This window comes from Ctenocephalides felis, unplaced genomic scaffold, assembly GCF_003426905.1.
Source record: "Ctenocephalides felis isolate EL2017-DRISC unplaced genomic scaffold, ASM342690v1 CF-g0.4_SCAFFOLD_01886, whole genome shotgun sequence".
NCBI lineage: Eukaryota > Metazoa > Arthropoda > Insecta > Siphonaptera > Pulicidae > Ctenocephalides > Ctenocephalides felis.
Window position 1 is genome coordinate 110,682,517 of NW_020538040.1, and position 12,054 is coordinate 110,694,570.

Genomic DNA, 12,054 nt, shown 5'->3' on the forward strand with positions numbered 1-12,054 from the left:
TGGACGGGTAGTTCGTCCTCGCATTCAATAAAATTAACACAATTTTATTGACTCACCGGGGGGGGGGGGGGTATTAGAGCGACACTAGCTCAATGCTTAATGTGTGGAGAGGGACAGGCTAACAGATATATAACGAAAGCTGCTACCTTTCTCGACCTCTTTTCTCCTCTACGGGTCGAGCAGTCAACACCTGGACTATACAAGTAAATCTAACCGAAGAATACTCAAGAAGATTTTGTATATATTATTTTGTAATAAACATTACTTTTCACATATAATTTGTGATGTGAAATAATTGTGGTGTCTTAATTTTTATATGTCGGACTACCCCACAAATGTATGTGTGTGTGTGCGCGGATACAAAGTTTCGTCAACCATTTTGGGAACACTTTTTTTTTTTTAGGCGTCGGTGGTGTAATGGTCAGCATAGTTGCCTTCCAAGCAGTTGATCCGGGTTCGATTCCCGGCCGACGCAATCACGCTTATTACTTTCCTGTTGCAATTTGTCTTTGTTGCAAAGTTAAAAGAAAGTTTCAATATGGGTAGAATCAATATAACACGGTTCAACCGATTCCAATTATTCATTCGATTGCTGTTAATAAGGCTCATTAGGTCTAGCCGTTTCGAGGATAGGGCGCAAAAAGTGCCACAAACGGTAACTTAGTTTTTAAGAGAACGGAGCGTCCGATTTTAATTATTCAAAGAACATTTCACATGTATTGATAAGATAAAGAACTGTTCACGTTTTCATTAAGTCAGATCTAGAGGTTTCGGAGATCTAGTTAAAAAAGTAAAAAAAAATGCTATTTGGCGGTCAAAAATGATCATTAGAAATATGCACATCAAATTATCAGATATTTTATAGAGATTTGAACAATAAGTATAAATTTTGTGCACATTTCAATGGGTTCCGTACCAATTGGTATTAGTCAGACGGCGACGCGGCTCTTACGCGCTCCGATATTTTGTTTTTATGCAGTTAAAGCAGTACGAGTAATAATTGTTTTTTTAATCTGTGATTATTGTGGTATTGTACAGTTCGTTTGCTAAGACGTTGGGGTGACTGCTTATTATTGTTGCGGAAAATCTGCGGTGTATAATAAGAATAGCGTTGGGCCTAACACACTTCCTTGAGGGACACCTGCATTAATTGGTTTGATTTTAGGCTGGGCGTCGTGTATTTGTACAAAATATGTTCTGCGAGCCAAGTATGATTTAAGTATATAGAATAAACCACGTGAAAGATTCTTTTTGATTTTGTTTAATAACCCCCAGTGCCACACTTTGTCGAAAGCTTGTGCGATGTCTGAAAATACCGCGGAGCAATATTTTTTGGTATGCACAGCAGAGTTGATCTCATTAACTACGCGGTGTACCTGTTGTATGGTTGAGTGCTGCAAATTGGTGATTTGGAATTATATGGTTGCTTTAAAGTGTAAATTTTATGCGTTTTAGAAGTAGCTTTTCAAGTATTTTGGATATGACAGGCAGCAAGCTAATTGGCCTATATGAATCTATATGACGAATGTCTTTACCTGGCTTGTAAATCATAATAGTTTTGGCAATTTTCCAGATTGAAGGTAATAATTGAGTTCTAATTATGGCGTTAAAAACAATGGTCAAAAATCGTAGCAATTTATCAGGTAAGTCCTTAATCATTTTGATTGTTATGAAATCAGGTCCCGGAGCTTTTCCAGATTTTGTACGCCTTATTTCTTGAGCAACTTCTGAAACAGTATTTTTTTAATTTGCTCGTTAGATGTGGAAACAGTATTGAGAAAATCGAAAATAAATTTTTCTTCGTAATCCGCGCACTTCTGAGAGGCTGGCTGAAAGGTTTCAAATAGTTGTTCAGCAGAAATGGCAAATTTTTCTTAGGGCTGCCTAGCCCACGTTTCGTCTTTTTTTCTAGTGGTGGAATAGACATTGTCGGCTGTTTCAATTTTTTAGTGGCTTTTCATAAGGAATAGTTAGAGTCTTTGGTGTGTGTTAGATTATTTAAACAATTTTTTACTGTTTCATTTTTATGTTCAAGGTTTTCAAGGTTTTGCATGCATTATTAAATTTTCTTCTATCTTCAGGCGAACGAGTATTTTGCCAAATTTTACGTAATTTTTCTTGACTGCAATTTGTTTCTTTATATAGTTTGGTATATCTTGAAGTTGATGCTTAATAGTTTGTGTGGTCGATAGAAGTGCCGCATTGTGAATTTGTGTATTTAGATTTGAAATTGGTTTATTTATATCTAATTCGGTTTAAAGCGGTATATTGCAGTTAATTTTATCATAAATTACGTAGCGGAATAAATCCCGTGAAATAAATAAATAAATGTATGGTTTTTGGTTAAATATTTACTAGAAAGAGTCGGCGCGTTGAAAATGTTTAGAATTATCAGAGAATAGTCAGAATTTAGTTGATTGATTTGGTATATTATTTAGTATAAAAAAGTTTTAAAAATATCCGAAATTTTATTGATGTCGCTTGGCCAATATGTCGGTTTGCCTGTAGAAATATGTCTGTAATTGTACGAGTGCATTGATATAAGTAGTTCTCGTCCTCTTGGTGTTATTAATCTTGAGCCCCAGTAGGTGTGTTTTGCATTGAAGTCACCTCCGACAATGAATTTGTTACCTAGAGTGGAGAAAAAATGTGAGAACTGTACTTCTTTAATGGAATGCCTTGGTGGACAGTAAATTGCTGAAACATATATGTATCTCTTTGGTAGTTGTACAAATATGCTTGTTGCTTGCAAATAATGTTTTTCGTACGGTTCTAATTCGTAGTGTTTGATTTTGTTTTTGACTATGATAGCCGTACCCCTGTGACCTCTGCCGTCCAGATAAAAACTAAAATAACTTCTACTGAATGATGTCTATTAAAATAACTAACATGATGTCTATTTGATTGTATAAAATAAATTGCTTAAGTTTCTGTGCATGTTGGGCCAGGCCGTTGGCGTTCGACGTGCATATTTCATGTGAAGTGGCCATTATTTTTTACTTAGAAAACAGGTAATTTAATTGAGCATATTGCCCATTTGGTCCATTACTGTTTCCAACATACCTTTTAATTCTTGCATGTCATTGGCTTGATTATTATTTTGATTTTGAACTTGATCATTGTTGATTGGGTTGAGGCTGTTTTCTTGTGCGCTTGGGCGTTGTCCAGTTTTGTGTTCCATGTGTGTTTGTTTGTTATTTTGAGACATTTGTGAGAATGTTATGTTTACCTGTACTAGTGAGTGATTGATAATTTGTGAGTTCTGAGCTACAGTTTTTTTTCCTTAAAGGTAGAAATCTTCGTATTTTGGCAGTTTCTACATTGTGGGATTTGACGATTGTGCTGTTTTGCTTCAATAACTACCTTTGTTCTATACAGATATTCGACACTGTAAATATCTGTATTATTTTTGTTTTGTGCCAGCTCTATGACAAACATGTTTAATGATCGTTTAGTTAAATATTGTTTCAGATTATATACTCGTAATACGTTGTGTCCAAGATTGTTGATTTCTTCTTTCAACATTTCTACATCAGTACTATAATGCAGATTTTTAATTACGATTTTAAAAGATCGGTCTTGTTTTGGTTGATATGAATGGAGTTGCGTACCCTTGGCCCTTAATAATGCAACGGCTTTGTTGTAGGTTTGCGCGTCTTGTGTGTTGATTTTCACTTGATTAATTTCACAAATTTTTGATTTGTATAAGTTAGGTACGTGTAAGTCAAGGTGTCGTATTATTGGCTTTATGTCAGTTACTCCGTGTACGAATATAGGCGGGGCGGTACCGTTTAGAGAACATCGTAATAATTTTGCATCGGTACAGGATTTAGCCAGTAGTTTTTGTGTGCTACTTTTTTAGAGTTATTAGAGCTTGTAGCAAGGTCACTATACGGTTTTCTTCTATTTATGGTGCTCCACCCCTGGTCTATTTTTGCCGATGTGCTGTTTGTTGAATTAACAGGCTTGCAGGTTTGACCGTTCGCATTACCGATACTTACATTTCTCGTTGAATCTGATTGTTGTGTACATTAATTTTCGGTAATATTATCGACAAGATTTCCTTCGTTCATAACGATGTCGACAGCATTTGAGCCATTGTTGTATTGTTGATTGTTTACTATTTGATTTTCTACAAAAGCCGCATTTGTAGTAAAATTGTCTTGTAGTATGTTTATCGATTCAACAATATGAAAGTTTGTTATGTTCCTGGAGATTGGGACATGATTATAATTATAAAACACTATTTGATTTTAAAATCAAAAAATGAATTACGCATGATAATAACTCACAACACAGTACATACTTTAATGTAGTATATGAATGGCGTTCTTGATCAAACTGGCATGTCCCGTTACGGAAAATGCGTTCGAGGTGTGATGACGTAAACAATTCAGATAACACTACACTATATTGCGGTAAACAAAAGGTGTTTATTGGTTGATCACTGAATGCACTGTTTGGTTTTTCGATCCGACCTCTACGGCGGTTGGCAAACGAATGAACAAAACTCAAGCAATCAAATTTAAAATGAAGGACATTGTCTAATATTTACAAGAATTAATTTAAAATTGCAAAGTTAGAATTATTTATTTGCAGTATATTAGTGAGCTTTAGAACTTCAGACAGAATTAAAACTAAAATCAGAATTATTTTCGATGTTTTTTTGGAAATTAAAAACAATTTTTTTTTTTTTAATTCTTTTTTCGAAAGCAATTGTTTTATTAACACGAGCAGAAAGTTATTTGAATTATTCAAATCGCATGCTTATTTCTCTCAAAAACAGTAATTATTTTGTACATTTTATTCGGTATCTCCGAAATTTAGATGGATCTGCCTTTGCCAAAAACTAGTTACCACTTTCCTCAGTCATTACAAATTAAACGTTTTTTGGATCATTCAAATCGGATGCTCCGTTCTCTGAAAAACTCCATTTCTATTTTCAGCACTCTTTTCTTTGTATCTCCGTAACGGCTGGACTTGCCTTTGCCAAAAACTAATCACCACATCTCCCTATCAATAGTTAAGTAAGTTAATAAGTTTTTTGAACCATTCAAATCGGTTGATTCGTGTTCCCGAAATCGTCGACAAAAATTTGTACCCGCACACATGCACACATATACACGCACATTCACATACAAACACACATAAATTCATTTTTTCTAGGGTAAGGCAAAAGGTTCAAAAATCTTTAAAACGCAAAGATATATAAAAAAAAATATTTTCGATTTATTGGGATTACTATGACTTGCCCTACGGGAAGTTGAAAACGGTTATTTATGTATATATTTATTAACTTCTTGTAGGGCAAGTTATAGTAATCGCAAAAAATCGAAAATGAAAATTTTTATATATCTTTAGGTTTCAAAGTTTTTTGAATATTTTGGAATACCTTAGAAAAAAAGGATGTATGTGTATGTGTGTGTGCGGATAAAAATTTTCGTTGACCGATTTTAATAATTCAAAAAACATTCGATTCGTATTGATAAGGAGACGTGCTGATTCGTTTTTGGTGAAGCTTTTGAGGTCTAGCCGTTCCGAAGATACGGGGCAAAAAGTGCCACAAATGGTAACTCGCTTTATAAGAGAACGGAGCGTCCGATTTTAAAAATTCAAAAAACATTTTACTTATATTGATAAGATGAAGAATTGGTCAAATTTTTATGAAGGCAAGTCTAGCTGTTTCGGAGATCCAATGAAAAAAGTAAAAAAAAAGAACATTTGTCGATCAAACATGATTATTAGACATATGCACAACAAATTATGAGCTATTTTATAGATTTTAACAATAAGTATAAATTTTGTTTACATTCCTATGGGTTCCGTACCAGCGTTAATCCGTTAGACGGCAACGCGGCGTTTACGCGCTTTAAAAATTTGTCTCTATGCAGTTAAAGCAGTACGATTGCTTTGAAAAAAGTTCAGAATTTCCAAAATATGTCAAAAGAAAGAAAACATTTTTTTTAATTTTTTTTTTTTAAGAAAAGTAATTTTTTGTCAAAAATATAGTTTTTCAAAAATCTAATTTTTTTGAAGTAATTTTTTTTTAACAATGTTAATCTTTTTAAAAAAATAATAATTTTTGGTACGGAAAGTTCCAGCAATTTGCCTTAAGGCACGATGCCATGCGTCCCACTAGTTTAGAACGAATTTGATTCATATTGATAAGAAGACGTGCTGGTTAGTTTTTCGGCATAGGCAGGTCTAGTCGTTTCGAAGACACGGCGAAAAAAGAGCCAAAAATGGTAATAAAGTTTTGATTTAAATTTTTTCTTTCCGGAATCCATACTGGTTATCTGCTAGATGTGGGTCAACAATTGCTTTAATCCTTTGATAAATAATTTGTTTGAATATCTTACCAGCGGTATCCAACATGAAGAGTGGTCGGTACGATGACGGTTCTTCTAGTGGCTTATTTCTCTTAGGAACGGGTACAAGTCGTTGTTATTTCTACATTCTGGGAAATGTTTCTTTCTTAAGGCATGTGTTGTAGACGTCTAGGAATAGTGACGGCACTGGCATGATGGTTTTTAAAGCTATGCTTAGGATTCCATTCAATCCCGGAGCTTTATTATTTCCTACTAGGTTACAAGCCTCTATTAACACTTCTTCGGTGACTGGTGGAATGTCATCCAGTTCGGTTGGTGCAAACTGATACCTGAAACTGCGTTGCTATGAAAACAGCACCGTTACAACTTTCTGAAGGAATTAAGGACATGTAAGTGTCTGCATTTGTTGTTTTTTTTAGCCGAGTCATAACCATCTTATATCCCACGACAAGATTTCTTGTGCTGTGCGATCAGTTCCACAGAGTTAGATTGTTGGTAGCCACGCTGAGATATTCTTTTTTTTAGGCATTCTTTACGAAGGGCACTGATGTGATCGTTCCACCAGTACACCGAGGGTGTTAAGTTTATGCCACCATTACGAGGCATATTGACGTCACAGGTCTAGGTCTGCGCTTTTAGTGATGATTGGGTTACTGTCGAGAGCTATTATCAATGCATCTCGGCGAAGAGATTTTGCTTTCCAGCTAGCGCAGTTAACTTGCTTTATAATGTTCTGTTTTAACGATATTTAACTGAGTATCGCATGATGGTCGCTGGCAGTGTAGATATCCATCACACTCCAGTTAGGGTTACTTCTGACAAGGCTTCTACTGATAAAAGTGAGGTCTATGATCGAACTTATGTCGCCTTTAGTGTAGGTCGGGCTATCACCATTATTTTGCAGGACAACGTCTAGTGTACTGAAAGCTTCTAGTAGTGTTTTTTCTCGTGCGTTCATGTGCTTGCTGCCCCAATTTACTGCCTAGGGGTTAAAGTCCCTGAACTGGATGATGTTGCTTTGCATCTTTGGTCAGTCGATCCAAAATGCCAACAAATTCTACAATGAAGAGGCTAGGTGATGCGTAGCAGCTGTAGAAGCGGATGCCATCTATGGTAGCTGATACAAATACGACACTGTCATTGGTAACTGTACTCTGAAAGGGGAGCTTGCCACGAGACCAAATAGCGGCTCTGGAGGTTTTGTCCGTTTCCCATAGTTGACGAGTTAGATGCTTGCCAAAAGCGCAAGATCAAGCTGCTGTCCTTGTACTGTCTGCATAAGTAGATCATGTGCAGCTTTACAATAATTTAGATTTAGCTGCAGTACCTCAATGCTTGTGTATTTACCTTCTCAAGTGCATTTTTATATAATGGGCATCTGTAAGTTCCAACATGATAGGCAGCATTCTCTTCGATGTTCAGCGCACAGTGCACATTTTGCTTGGTTTGGACAGCTAGCGTTTTTGTGCCTTTCTTGTCCGCACTCGATGCAAACGGTTTACTTTACTTCTGTACTAGAATTTGTGATGCCCAAAAAGCCAACATTTAAAGCACTGAATTGGCTTATTAAATGTTCTTATACGGCAGTTCACCCATTCAATCCGAATTTTGCCGACTACATCCAACAATTTCTGCGCCATAGCCGTTGGTAACGTTACTGTAGCAACTTGGGTGCCTCTGTAGGTTTTACGCATCTTGATTGCCTCCGCTGGTATTTCACAGTCTTTTTTAGACACTTTTATCAGAGCAGTATGAATGTCGGCCTTAGTTGTTTCGTCATCAATGTTTCAAATATTGATTGTTTTCTGTGGTCTCCCGTAAATTACTTTCTCGTCATCTTTGAGAATGCTAGCAATTGTCTTTTGCAGTCTTTGGCCTTTATCTGCGCAGATTGTTAAGGAGTGTTTCCAAACGTTTCAAAGCTCTCATTCTCTGATTTCTTTTCAGTGATGCCATGGGGTCCACTTTGCTGTCTAAACGGTTGCATAATGACGACGACTTCGGGCCAATTTTTTGTTTCGTTTTTTCATTCCTACCCTATGCTCCTTATCGCTAATAAGCTTTGCAAACCAGAAACAGGGAGGGCTTTCTCCTAGCCACACGTGATGACGCGCCCGGTAGCAGTTTCTCCTCGGCCGCGAGATGTGTGTGCGTGCCTGTGTGTGTGCGTGTGTGGATACAAATTTGTCGACGATTTCGGGAAAACAGACTGACCGATTTGAATAATTTAAAAAACATTCGATTTGTATAGATAAGTAGAGGGGCTGTTTAGTTTTTAGCGTGGACAGGTTTGGCCGTTTTGAAGATAAGCGACAAAAAGAACCAAAAATGGTAATTCAGTTTTTGAGAGAACAAAACGTTAAATTTGAATAATTTAAATAACATTTTACTTATATTGACGAAACGAAGAACTGTTCAAATTTTTGGAAAGGCAGGTCCAGCGGTTACAATCTCTGAATAAATAAATGTTAATAAAATGCCATTTGGCGATCAAAAATTATCATTAAACATATACACATCAAATTTTCAGATGTTTTATAGATATTTTAACATTTTGTGTCAATTTTTTTAGTACCGTACCAAGATTTTTAATTTTGAAGTTTTTTTATATGGTTTAAACCAATGTCTTCGACATTTTCGACAGATAAGGGTGTAAAAATGGTCTTGCAATTTTTGAGAGAACGGATCGTCCGATTGGAATAATTCAAAAAACATTCTGATTGTAGAGACGGTGTGCAAAAAATAGTTTTACAAAAAATATCGAAGCTTTGGAAATTTTCAAAAAAAAAAAATTCTAAATTTAAAAAAAAAAAAAAATTTTTCAATCTTATTTTTAAAATATTTATTATTTTATCAAAAAATTCCGAATTGTCAAAAAATTAAAAAACAAACTTTTTTTCAAAAATTCCAAAAAATTCAAACTTTTAATTTTCAAAATTTTGAAAAAATTCCATAACATTTGTAAACATATACATAAGTTATTTGTAGAATACACTCGTCACCCAATATAATAAGCACTTGAAATTATTTAAATCAATTATTGATTATTTTCATTCCTCGAATTTTTAATTACGGTACGAAAAGCTTCAGCAATTTACTCTTAAACACGATGCCCGCTAGTTTGTCATTTATTCTGTTCTTATTAAAACATTTATTTTTAAATTGTTTGCAGTGTAAGGCATAATTATGTGAAGTAAACTGCTAAAACTTTTTGCTTTGTAAATATATGTGAGATTATCAAATCAATAAACAAATTCAAATTTAAACTAGTGGTGTATGGCATCGTAATTTAAGGCAAATTGCTGGTACTGTAATAGAACTTTCGAAAAATAATGAATTTTTTCAAATATATTATCATAAATACAGTAACTTTCATCATTCGTATTTTATAAACAAAATATAAGAGCTTAAAAATTGAACGACAATGTTCACATGAATTTATATGAAAAGTAAATAAACAAAATTCAATTATCCTCTTTATAGGGGAGTTAGAATGAAAAATCTTGTCTCATAATTCAAAAAATTATATAAACTGAAAAGCAAAGTTGAAATTATACATTTCAAATACTTTTGCTAGAATTAAAATTAAAATCCGAATTATTTTTGATATTCAAAAAAAATATTTTTTGTAAATTAATTTTATTTTTTGAAATATAAAAAAAAAATTTTTTGCTTTTTCCAAAAACAATCGTTTCGTCATCACAAGCAAAACTTTTTTGAATCATTTGAATCGGACGCTTCGTTCTCTCAAAAACTACAATTTTTACACATTTAACCTCGTATCTTTGAAACGGCTGGACCTGATATGCCAAAAACTCATTACCACTTCTCTTCATCATTACAAATTGAATTTTTTCGAATCATTCCAATTGGATTCCCGGTAATTTTAAAGAAATGAATTTTGAAACGTTGTTTAAAACTACTTGGTAGTTTTCACAAAGTGAAGAAATATTGTTCTTTTTGTTAATACTATATTTATCTAATTGTATAAAGCAAGATTTCAAAAAGCTTCTCTCTAATGTGTTCGACTCATGGTATAAAGTTTGTATTTTGATTAATCCATGAGATTTAAATTTTATTCCAGATTTTATTTAGTTTTGGATTAATATAAATTTTCAACAGAAAAATTTAATCAGTTCAATTTTAATAAAAGCCCCAGCAATGGCAGGGCATACTAGTATAAATAAATGAATATATATATATATATATATATATATATATATATATATTTGAATAGTCTTGAATTTGATGTTGATATATATGTTTAATTTGAGTTTAATATTCGGGCGTAACATCAATAAAAATAGTATGAGTTTTTTCCATACGTTTCGGCTAGCATCTTAGCCATCATTCAGTGGTAATCAAGTTAACTATAAAAATTGAAACTAAATAAATTATATGAAAGGAAATTTCATGGAAAAACAATAATAATAATAATAGTAATAAAACACTTACAATTTTGTATCCTAATATAGCATATGAAACCATTATTAATCCATGGTATGAGTATGTGCACATTGATAAGATATATATTTTTTAACACAAACATCACAAATGGTAAAACACACTAATAATCATGATAACTTAACAAGTTGTCGAAACTATGTATTTACTCTTCGGAGTTTAGGATAGAAATGTCACATTTTTCTCAAAGCAGTTTTTAGTATGTGTTGATATTTTTTGGAAAATTTAAAAGGCGATGGGATTTTGTTATTTTTTAAGGAATTTTGACACGCTATTAAGAAACCACGTGTTCGTTTCGTTAAGGGCCGTATTGTCATAGCGTTTATTTATGACTCTGTCGTTATGTAATTGTAAAAACAACCCCTCAGCGAATCTTCTTTTAATTGTATTCTCTTCAAAATGTAAAATTTTAGGGTTAAAAAAATCGATATTATGATTTAAATTTTTAATATGCTCAGTTAACATTGTTTTAAATTGCTTAGGATTTTTTGAATTATTTTTGTGTTGATTAAGGCGTTTACTCAGGTTTTGGCTAGTTTCTCCAATATAAAAGAGTTCGCAATTAGAGCAATTAATTTGATATACTAAATTCCTGAGGCGGTCAAAGTTGAACTTAGATTTCATTTGTGTAAAAATTGAACTAAGGGTTGCATCACAATTACATACCAACAGAATGCCACATTGTTGAAATAGTTTGTTCCACGAGAAATATAAATCTTTTACGTACGGTAGGCAAATGACACCAGTATATGATTCTAAGTCTAAGCGGTTTTTATGGTCTGTGAGGTCTTTTTGTTTGTTAAAAATGTAACTGCGTCTGTTATTTATGACCGACTTGATTATGTTCGTAGGATATGAGTTGTTTTTCAGTGTGTTTATAACCAGGTCAATGTTCGTGTCCCAGAAGTTTTTGTCAGATAGTAATACGGCGTGGTCTGTTAAATTTATTATTGTCGCTATTTTCATTTTAAGAGGGTGTTATGAGTGGTTACACCACATTATCCTTACATTGGTTTAGAGAAATCATCAAATTCATTGTCTCTAACACCTATTTTGAATCTAATTGATCATTTTATTACCAAATTTTTGGCACCCCAATGGGATCTCCCGCATCTCCGTCATTAGTAGAAATTTCCTTACAATTAGTAGAAAACAAAATTTTTAATAATTATAATAAACAAATCTTTTATTACCGATATGTAGACGATATCATTACTTGTATTCCGGAAGAAGACATTAACATATTTACTGATAATTTTAA

The 12,054-nt window shown here is 33.5% G+C and overlaps 1 non-coding gene across 1 annotated transcript; it reads left to right on the top strand.

The window, feature by feature from the left end:
* The first annotated feature begins 403 nt into the window (after positions 1 to 403).
* Positions 404 to 475, top strand: Trnag-ucc. The gene has a single exon. It is a non-coding gene; the product is annotated as a tRNA-Gly (tRNA).
* The last annotated feature ends 11,579 nt before the right edge of the window (positions 476 to 12,054 follow it).